Source organism: Denticeps clupeoides, chromosome 5 (assembly GCF_900700375.1).
Source record: "Denticeps clupeoides chromosome 5, fDenClu1.1, whole genome shotgun sequence".
Classification (NCBI taxonomy): Eukaryota; Metazoa; Chordata; class Actinopteri; order Clupeiformes; family Denticipitidae; genus Denticeps; species Denticeps clupeoides.
In genome coordinates this window covers 30,876,587-30,887,713 of record NC_041711.1, presented here as the reverse complement: position 1 = coordinate 30,887,713, position 11,127 = coordinate 30,876,587, and positions in this window count along the sequence as shown.

Below are 11,127 nucleotides of genomic sequence, written 5' to 3'. Positions count from 1 at the left end.
CTAGAACGCTGCAGCACGACTAGTTATCAACCACCCCAAATTGCCCTTTGCCATTGCTATGTTTCCTCCACTGGCTTCCTGTAGCTACCTGCATCAGATTCAAAATGCTGATGTTTGCCTACCTCAGATCTCTCATCACTCCTCGCTCTGCACCGCAATCTCTCCGATCCCCCAGAACTGCTCGACTGGTACCTTGCTTATTTAAATCGCTCTGGATAAGAGTGTCTTGCTAAATGCTGTAAATGTAAATGATGGCTAGCAGCCGTAGACCCTGCTGACCCTTATACACAGAGAGCTGAGCCATTTCAGTTTCAAAGTACCCTTATTGTCATTGCTGCCACTGAGCTTCATCAAAGGCAAGATGGCTTTTAACAACCCACTCTCAAAGTTTCTTTAAAGGAACCAAAGAGTAACTGTGCTTAAGATGGTGTCTACAATGGCCTTTCTGTTTGAGAAATATATGTAGCCAAGTGATTCAATATATAGCATGATTATGTCAGCAGTTGGGAGCAGGTTCATTTGCAGCAGAATGTGTGGAACAGACAAATGCATATACAGTTTTTAAGTTTTTTTTTTTCAGTCACTAATTCAAAAGAAGATTCTTCATAAGAGGTCATGCACTGCCCTCTACAGGAAAAGTGAAGAGGCACTATTGACTCTTAAAATCTTACCCCCATGAGTAAATGTTTGATTTTGTGTTGTTAGTGTCCAGTTTTAATCACCTGCCACATCCTTTTGAATATTCATGGCAGAGTGTTGTTAATGTCTTATTTGCCATCTTGGCAACACTACTCAGTCTTGTGAATTCTAGAATAGTCGATTTCTCTGCACATTCTTCAGTGCTTCTGGATGCAATATTTAGGAGCAGACGAGAAGCATGTGTCAAGAGGTAAATCATTCATGGAATTCTGCGGGAAGGGTGGAGTTGGAGACATTTGGCTATAAATCAAACCAGAGCTAGGTCTTTTTTTCTAGTATGTGTATACACAGAATAGAATAGAAAATATAACTACAGGGACAATAGCTCTGCAGAACAGAAACATACCCAGTTATTCACTGAGGCTAAAAAATTATTAAGCTTTTCAGGTAAAGGTCACTTATCTAGCTTCTCGTTTCTGCCTGACAGAGCGGCTAGCAGGCAGTCAATACAGGTTCAAGGCAAGCAGGTACATCGGCCATCAGAAAATCAGCAACAGCAAGCAGCTGTTTGGATGAAAGCCTTGAGAAGGCAGTTTCTGAATCCCAGAAACTGAATTCCGTACCTTGACGGGAAACCAAAGGTGCAGGAGTCCTGAGAATGAGTTGCTCATTTATTTCTCTGCATGAGTTTGCATGGGTTTTCTCCAAAAGACATGATAAATATTATTTACCAATTTACCATGGAATGCACCCCAATTTAAATAGGAAAAGGCTCTTGCATCGCCATGATGTTGACCCATACACTTAGTAAAAGGGTGTGTGACTATAATATTTCCTGTTGAATGTATGGTTCCTATTGTGTGAAATAATCAATGTGTTTCTGAAAATAGCATTCTGCTGAATTTTGTATTGAATTTATACATAATTAACAAATTTGTAGCTGGATAATTATCAAAGTTGCAATTAAGATGTAGCCTTCCCTTCCCTTGGATCTGGAATTTCTCCCGTTATGTTGTCATAAGGGGAAAGGTTACCTCCCCTTTGTCATGCTTTGTTCATCCAGAGAATTTCCCACCCCTCCCTTAAAATACTAACTCTACCAACGATAATGGCTAGAAAACATGCAAAGCATTCTAGTTGCTTGGTGATTGGATGTAAAATGAGCTGAAATGTATTTTTTTAAGTTCTGTCAAAGGAGACTCAGTGGGTTTATTTAAAACCCTGACACAACTTCCTGTTTGCACTTCTATAGACACTCTCATTAAATCTACACACACCAAAATGGTGCATCCAATTGGTGCAAATGGGGAAATCTCATTGTGTGACTGGATTAAAGTGGCTGTAAAGACTTTAGATATAGTGTTAGGGGACCACTAAGACCTACATAAAAGCAATTTCATAATGGGGGACCTTTAAGATGAATGAGCATCTGGGAGCAGAACTGATCTGTGCGAAGGTTTCAAAATAGGTGGGATTGGGGGAATGAGATAATCGGATGGTCCAGACAGGCATGTTCTTTTTGGGCCATGATGTGGTAGGGCCTGGGTGGATGAGGTGGAGCTCCCATGGAACATGAGTTTTATTAGACCTGAGCCACTATGTACTGCCACAGGACTCCTCTAATTAACCAAGACTTTGTTTGAACTACAGCATAAATCATTCTGCTGTAGTACCCCAAAGAACGAGAAAAAAAGAGGAAGAAAGGGACCCAAATACTTTACTGTAGACAAGGATGCACAGCCCTACAAAAAAGCACAACATGTGGCTGACAGGGGAAGGATTTATTATTAGATTTTTGTATTAAATGATTTGTTATTATTAGATTTTGATTAATGGTCACATAGATGACCCATATAGTAAACAAAAATGTAGTAGTAAAATGTAATCTGGTCAAACAAAAATGAAAAACATTATTTTTGCCATCTGTTTGACCACAGATCACAGGTTCTCAGCAATAAGACACACTTAGAAATATATTTGCACTGAGCATATTTCATCCACAAGATGGAGACAGCAAACCAGCAACTATAACACCAACCAGACCTGTTGGTTGATAATGAAAAACTCCTGATAGCGTACCTGCCAACTCTGACATGTTTTTTAAGAAAATCTAATGATATTTTCCATTCTGGTTGTTTCTCTGGAGCAGTGTAGTAACTAAATAAAATGTTGTTTTGTACTTCAGTGGGAAAGTTGGAGGTCAGTTTGTGCTTCGTAAGACTGACATAGAGATCAAAACACAGATTTTAAATGGTTGGTTTAGACATTCCATGTGAGACTTTAATTGGCCCACTGACCACACATTGAATTCTCACTTGTTTAACCCTGTCCCTTACCTTGATTCCGCAGGATTCATGAAGCTTCTGGAAGCTATGCAGCTGTTAATGCTGGACCAAAACAACAGGTTATATTTGTCTGATACCCTTGTATATGACTTTATGCTTCATCTCTTATTAATGGAACGTCCCCATTTATTGGCTCTTAAATATTGTTTGGCCAGTGCTGTGTATAGAGCTGAATGACCAAGACTGTAAAATTGTCAGAATATTATGTAAAAATACATGACATGAGACCACAATAAACTATTTCAAAACTGTTAATGTGACCCATATCCTGTACAATTAGTTGAAGCACCTTTTGCAACCACCATGCTTCACATAGTTCTTTGGGAACATAAACTGTTTTTGTTTGAACTTTCGGATTTGTGGCCTAAAAGTTAAACTTTGGTTTCAACACTTTTCACCCACATGGTTTTGGAGGACATGACAAATTTTTGCTGGGCTTGTTTTTTTTTTTTTTTTTTTACTTTTTTTACTGCAGTTACTGCAGTTTTTCAACCCCTCGACCAGTTTCTGTCCTGTCTATTTATGAATTTGGAAGGACATCCAGTTCTTGGCAATGTCACTTTTGTCCCACTTTTTGATGACTGTCATCTCTGTTCCATCGTATATCCACTCCTGTGCTTTTGTACCCTTTCCCTGACTGACATGCTTTGTAAGCCATGGCTTCTGCAGTAGCATATACTGAGTGGAGAAAGCCCTGCTAGTGCAGCTGAACTACGTATGAGGCAGGTTTTAATGCTGTCACTAAATCAAACAGTGATTGTGTTTTATTGTATGTTTTTTGCGTGTATGTATGCATGTATTGTATGCAGAGTAAACCCACAGAAAGCCACAGGACGAGACAACATACCTGGTCAGGTTCTACGGGAGTGTGCTGACCAGCTTGCAGATGTCTTCACAGATATCTTCAACACACTGCTGAGTTCAGCCGTGGTACCCTACATGCCTCAAAACCACCAAGATCATCCCAGTGCCCATTTAGTCAACTGTGTCCTGCCTCAATGATTAAGTGCCTATAGCACTCACACCCATCATTGCAAAGTGCTTTGAGAGGCTGGTACTGAGGTACCTGAAGACCCAACTCCCACAGACTCTGGAGCCACTTCAGTTTTTGCTTGTCGCTCAAACCACTCCACAGATGATGCCATTTCGTCTGCACTTCACGCAACCCTCTTCCACATCAACAAAAAAGACACATGCCAGAATGCTGTTTATTGACTTCAGCTCGGCATTCAATACAGCCATCCCTCAGCCTGGGGCCTTCAAGATCACTTCACTTCACTTCAAGAAGCAGGTAAGGAAGATGGACCTGCTGGGAATAAGCTCTCCACTCTGAAGCTGGCTGTTGGACTTCCTAACAGACAGGCCCCAGTCTGTGTCTATAGGAGATAACACCTCCAAGGTCCTCAGACTGAGCACAGGTTCCCCACAAGGAATGCTGCTCAGCCCACTGCTGTTCACTCTGCCGACACACGACTGACACACAGACCGCAAAGGTGCCACTGAGGTCCCCACACACTGCTCCCTGGGCACCTGTCATGGCTGCCCACTGCTCACTCAGGGTGATGGGTTAACAGTAGTGGGGCTCATCACCAACAATGATGAGTCTGCCTACAATGAGGAGATAAAACATCAGGTGGTTTGGTGGCAGAGCAACAACCTGACATTCAGTGTCACCAAGTCCAACGAGAGGTTGTCAACTTTAAATCAATGGATCTACTGTTTAGATTGTCAGCAGCGTGAAGTTCCAGGGGTGTGAACATGACAGACCACATCCAGCTTTTCTCCCCTCATCCTCATTCTACAAGGGGATAACAAGCCCCGTAATCAGAAGGTTGCCGGTTCGAATCCCGATCCACCAAGGTGCCACTGAGGTGCCACTGAGCAAAGCACCGTCCCCACACACTGCTCCCCGGGCGCATGTCATGGCTGCCCACTGCTCACTCAGGGTGATGGGTTAAATTCAGAGGACAAATTTCACTGTGTGCACAGTGTGCTGTGCTGCTGTGTATCACATGTGACAATCACTTCACAATTAAATTAATTGAGGGTGTTCTCTGCTGCTACAGCCTAGTGGGTAACACATTCGCCTATGAACCAGAAGACCCAGGTTCGAATCCCACTTACTACCATTGTGTCCCTGAGCAAGACACTTAACCCTAAATTGTTCCAGGGGGGACTGTCCCTGTAACTACTGATTGTAAGTCGCTCTGGATAAGGGCGTCTGATAAATGCTGTAAATGTAAATGTAAATGTAAATCACTGTCTGGTGTTGAAACTGCACTGTCGCTGAGCAGAAGGCCCTGCCTTAGTGAAAAGCAGCAGAGCACATCATCAGGGTTCCACTTCCATCCATCTCTCACATTGTGAAGGACTCTCACCACCCCTCACCCCTGTTCTCCCTTCTGCTGTCTAGCAGATGGTTCCGTACTACCAGAACTGTAACTGCCAGACACGGCACAAGCTTCATTCAACATGCAGTCAGAGCTCTCAACTCACTGTCATCACAAAAAGACTGCTAAACTCAGCAACAATACACCTCCAGCCTTAGCAACCTTCTGAAAATTCACTCTAAATTTGCTCATTTTTCACATATTTGTCTTGTTTTATGTGTTTTGTTTGAAATATTTTACTTGAACCAGTCCACTGCACGAATGCACAGCCATTTTAAAACCTCTTATCTGATGTTATCCATGTTTAGAGTACAGAAAATGTTATAGATTTTTAGTCTGTATAGGTATTTAAGTTGTAGCTTTAGTTTAAATTCAGTGCAATATTTTCGGAAATCCATGAGTAATGTATAATATATATATATACATTTATATTATTATGTTTTTTGGGTTTTTTTGTGATCACACTGTGTGAAACAGTATTTCAAGACACTGTGTACTGACCATAAATCTCTCGAATCTTTTATGTTCCAGGTTATGTGTCACAATAAATGTGAAGAAATGTTTTGAAATGACATATTTCTCCTTTTTTACACCACAAAAAATGAATTATCTTTTAAAGAAACAGCAGCTAACCTCAAGTTTCATATTTTTTCCTTTAAAATGTAATTTAGACATTAATTGGTGGTGATGTACTGTTGACAGGTTATAAAGGTTAAAAGTTAACCCCAAATATTTGAGACCATACTGGTGGCAGGTATTTCATTTCACAACAAAGAAAAAATACAGACTCTGGTGAGCTATTCACCGTTGGTACAGATTAATATTTTCATCTCTGTGGTGTACTGCCATGAGAGATTTCAAAACTTCATCATAATAACTCACTTTACGTTGGTGATTAACTCATAACAGGAACTGTGTGTCATGTGAGGTGCCAAAAACAATTTGGCAATTACAGGGTGTTCTGTCCAGGAACATATGAAAACAGATATGAATGGGATTTTTTATTTGACCTGTATGGATTTATGCACAAACATTCACCCTGAGAAACACACATTAAAATGTCATTGTATTTTATATGTGCAAAATGAAATAAATGAATCAGACAGATGCAAAATACAAATCATTATTTTATTTAAAAGTATTCCCAACTCCCCCAACCCTCCCAGAGTTTGACACCTCAACTCTATTGAAAAGTCATTTATGTTCACAAATTCCTTTTCCATAGATATGTCCTGGAAGTTTTGTCATAATGGTAGATTATTTTTAAAGTAAAGGAACTGTGTGTCCCTGATTACAGGGTCACTCAGAAGCAAGGCAAGAAGCAAGATAATTGAGACTGTAAACAGCCACTTTGCCATTTAACCCTTGAATGAAGCTCTTCTCTTTCATCTCAACCTTATTACATAACAGTCCTAATGGATGGAAACATGTTAAACTGTGTTATTTACATTTGTACATTGATTAATATATATCCATGGTTGCAGTTCTTTGAAGCAAAACACACAAGTTGTGGTTCAAAATTATGGATTTGAAAGTAGAGACTATAGGTCCATTAAGTCCTGAGATGTAGCTGTATGACAGGCAATGGTTGAAGGTCAAGGACTGTGACCTCAAACATATCATGAAAGATCATGTGTTAGAGGTCGTAATCTGAGTGAAAATGGTGGTAAATCTCAGTCATATCTCTTCTAACAGACGTTTTTCATGCTTCATTTTTTTTCTCTGAATGCCCACATCAGATTTTCAGTTTGCCATTACATCCTTTAGCCCTGCTTTTCAGTGGAGGACAGCAGCGGAGGATGCAGCTCTAAGAACGTCATGTTCCTCACAGTTTTATAGCTGCACCGGGCGCCCTGACTGCTCCACAACATTGTCCCTCCCTACCTTCCATGGGGAGAGTCAGCAGAATATATACTGCTTCTGGATGGGACACCAACTGGAAGCTCATAAATATAAATAAAGGGAGAATATTTATGTGGTTGCTTTTCTCATCAAGCTAAGGGTGGTTTCAATCACGGCAAGAAAAACTTACAGCTTACTCTGTCGAGAAAAGAAGCATAGCATCACCGTAGTTCTTCTCTTTTCTTCGGCTACGTCAGGTAGAAGCCAGCCTTGCCGTGTTACATTAGTATAAGAGTGGGGCAGGAAATGAAGGATTCTTCATGGTGATTAAGTGAATGCTGGATAAGGCCACATGGAAGTATTCCATTTCAATATGAAGTCAGACACCCAAGGTCTCTTTTGACTGTTTTGACAGAAACCTGCATTATCAATGGAAACCACTAACAATATTTATTACACCCCCAAACCCTTCCCTTAGTGTGTCTGGCCTCTCAGATTAGGATCAACACAGAGTTCACGTTCCCCAAAACCACAACATATATTCATTAAAGGATCTGGGTTTCAGGTCCGGCCTCGGTCAGACTTTAAAACATGATTCATGGAGAAACCCCCAATGCTTGGAGCATTAATTTGCAGTAATCCTTTGAAGCACAAACTGGGAGGAAGTTTCTGAACACTCAGTGTGCACCTTGGGCAGTTCCAGCTTGAAATGCTATGTGGCATGTTTGACATTGGAAATGAAACGAATAACGCAGGTTGTCAGGTAAGCGCCAGAGAACGAGGCAATCAGGGAAACTCTGTCCAGCGTTAGGCAGAACTTCAATAAAATACCTCCTGCCCACTTTTTAAAGCATTAGTCCAGGGCAAATTAAAAAGGAGGGTGCAATTAAAAGAAATCACTGTGTAAATGTTAGCATGTGGAAGTTTTTCTTTTCCTTTCCTTTTTCAACTCAAGAAAGCCCTGGAGGTTGGCTTAAGCAGCTGCTGAATATTACTGCATACATCTGTTTCTGATATGGCACCATTATAATCAAAATCATAAAAAGGTAATGTGGTCCCCTTGTACACTTAAATTTCAGTTACCTAGCGAGTGCAGAGTTCATCCATTCATGCAATGTTTTTCAGGCCCATGACTGAACAATCCAATGACATATTTGACGGCTGTGCTCATATTGTAGATTATGATTTGTAACTGCTCAAATTAAATCATAAAAACTGCCGTGTGTTCATTTATGATGCTCCAAATGAGGTGACATTTCAAGGTTAATGAATATTGTCTAAACCCTAAAGGGAGGCCAGGCAAGTATAATGTACTAAACTGACTCTGACATGCACTAATGTCCACTTCCTGATTTGCATTACATCATCTCCCAATGAATTGCTGCTGTTGTAAAGAAATAAAAATGGTCAAAGTGTTACTTATTATTGAAAACACTGAACACAATGGTGACAGTGCTGATACTTTGACAGTAAAGAGACAAGTTGTCAATCCATGCAACTAGAAATGGCTGGAACAAGCAAACCATGGTTCGTTTTACTGTCAAAAATCATACTCAGTGTCCAATGTTTTCGGAAGCTTGATCATCTGTGACCATTTGAACAGCTCCACTGATGAGGCCTTTAACTGGGGGTTATGGCAAAACAGAATCCCCCCAAAAAAACAATGGAGTTTAAAAGAGTGGTCCAACTTCTGCAGATGTGTCAAAAAAACTACAGAATTTGAACTTGAAGAAATGTGGAGTTCCATAAGTGTTCCTGAACCAAGGAAAAATAACCAAAGGGGAAAATGCAGTGGAACGTGTTAAAATCTGGGTTTTGTTAGGTGGACCATTTACTTCTTACTGTTTATCTTGACGGCTGTCACTCCTCAAAATGGAGAATTGGGCACTGATGAATTTCAACACCGAAAAATGGAAATGTCTAGCCAGATCCACTTTGACTTCATAATAAAATTGATATTTCCGAGCTGTTAGGAGGTGAAGTCTGGGTTCTGCAAATGTCTTTCTGGCAGAGCACTACGTTTCCCCTATAGGTTCCCTATCCCTCTGCCGTGTGGCTAACTGGTTCCCTACAGGTTCTGAGCCAGCTCGTTGTGGACCGCAGGCTCACTTTTCACTTAGTGGCACACGCTAATTTACTGAGACCCAACACTTCTACCAAGCCCACAGTGCCATACCCACATTCCAGCTGAGAAAATATATCATTAGTCCCTCCACGAGTAATACTTGCCACATTACGTTATTGGAGGCTGAGTGTAAAGAAAAATGGACAAAATACATTCTGCAGCATGATCTTAGAAAATGAGGGGAAAAAGTAAAAAAAAGGTGGAAAAATGATCAAAAATGGACACGTCCATTTCCATTTTGCATACCCCACAAGGCAAGACTTGTTTGAATTTTTATCCGTGTTTAATTCTCAGCCATTTAAAATGAGGAACTGGACAGTCCAGTTAAATTTTTTGGCTAACTGCAGGTGATCTAATGAACACAGAACGAACCCTAAACCTCTTGAAAAGATCAAACTATCTCAGGAATGCCATGGGACAACTGCAGGGACTCAAAAATCTGCTCAACCATAAAACATCGGCATTAAAATCGCATTCTTTTTCTCTTGGGAAACGGCAGATATTCTGTTGGCGATTGGGATAATCAGCCAACATGATGGCTTCACGCAGGGTATTTTTAGGTCGGAACGCATACAGCTTTTTGATGAAATGTCCCAGCCTGCTTTTACTCTTTCATTAGGTCCAGTCTGCGAGCAAGGAGTCTCTTTTGGGGGTGATCTTTGCTACTTCATGAGGTTTTCACTTCACAAACATTTTTACAGCTCCAACAGCCTGTAACCAACCAAGCCACGGTTTGCAGCTACCTCCCCAACAACCACCTCAGAGTGCGACTAAGCTAAATATAACTGGCACCATCAGAATAAAGAGGGGAAAATAACCCACGCAGACCCATACGGCCTGTTTTGGGCTGGTCGTCAACATTAATTAACCGGCACAGGACACAGTCTTCACAAATTACAGACCAACTCTTTAACACACTGGATGTTTTCAGATGGCTTCCATGATGGAGCTGTAACAAATATGCTCATCTGATGTCTTTCAAGCAAACTTTTCACTTGTCTTAGTGTCCAGTAAAAATCTTTCCCAGGTGAACTCGACAAGGATTGGTTTGGACCGCAGAGTTCTCCACAGTTCTTCAGTATAGAAAGCCAAAGCTTCGGGTTCCCTTCATGTGGCAGCAATCAGACTCGCTGACACCCAGTGGTGAGGGAACACATGACCCCCTTTCGGCCCCAAAACACCCTCTGGGAAACCACATCTAGCAATGGAGCTGCTGCGATGTTAAAAAAGGAGCCCAGGCCCATTAGACTGAGGTTCTGAGGCCTGTGAGCAGGTCTAAAGAAGAGGCTTAGTCCATTGCGCCACTGTTCAGTAATGAGCCAGACCTCACAAGCCACCATTGCTCGCCACGCTGTTAACATCACATTTTGTCATGTTATTAACAAAATAAGATGCAAGAACATGCCCGACATCCTCCATAACTGCATTCATTTTGATCATTTCATCAGCAGTTTATGCAATTACAACAAACGCGTCTCAAATCGAAATGAAATTCATGCACACAAATTTTACTACATCCTCAGGTTATAAAACCCAAGCAGTTGCACGTTTTGCTTCCTCAGTAGTCGAAAGCAACAGACCCTGTTAAAAGGGTTTCATTTGCCAGACGAAGAGAGGGCCCTTTGACTGAGAGCAGAAGACATCATCCGCTTGCTGGGTCTCACAATAAAAGCCGTGCGCGCCGCAATAAGCCCCGCTTTGTTTCCAATACATCCACGTTAAAACATTTACTAGGCTAATTACCATGAACTCCCATTGAATTGCCGTAGCGTGTTACAGATGCTTT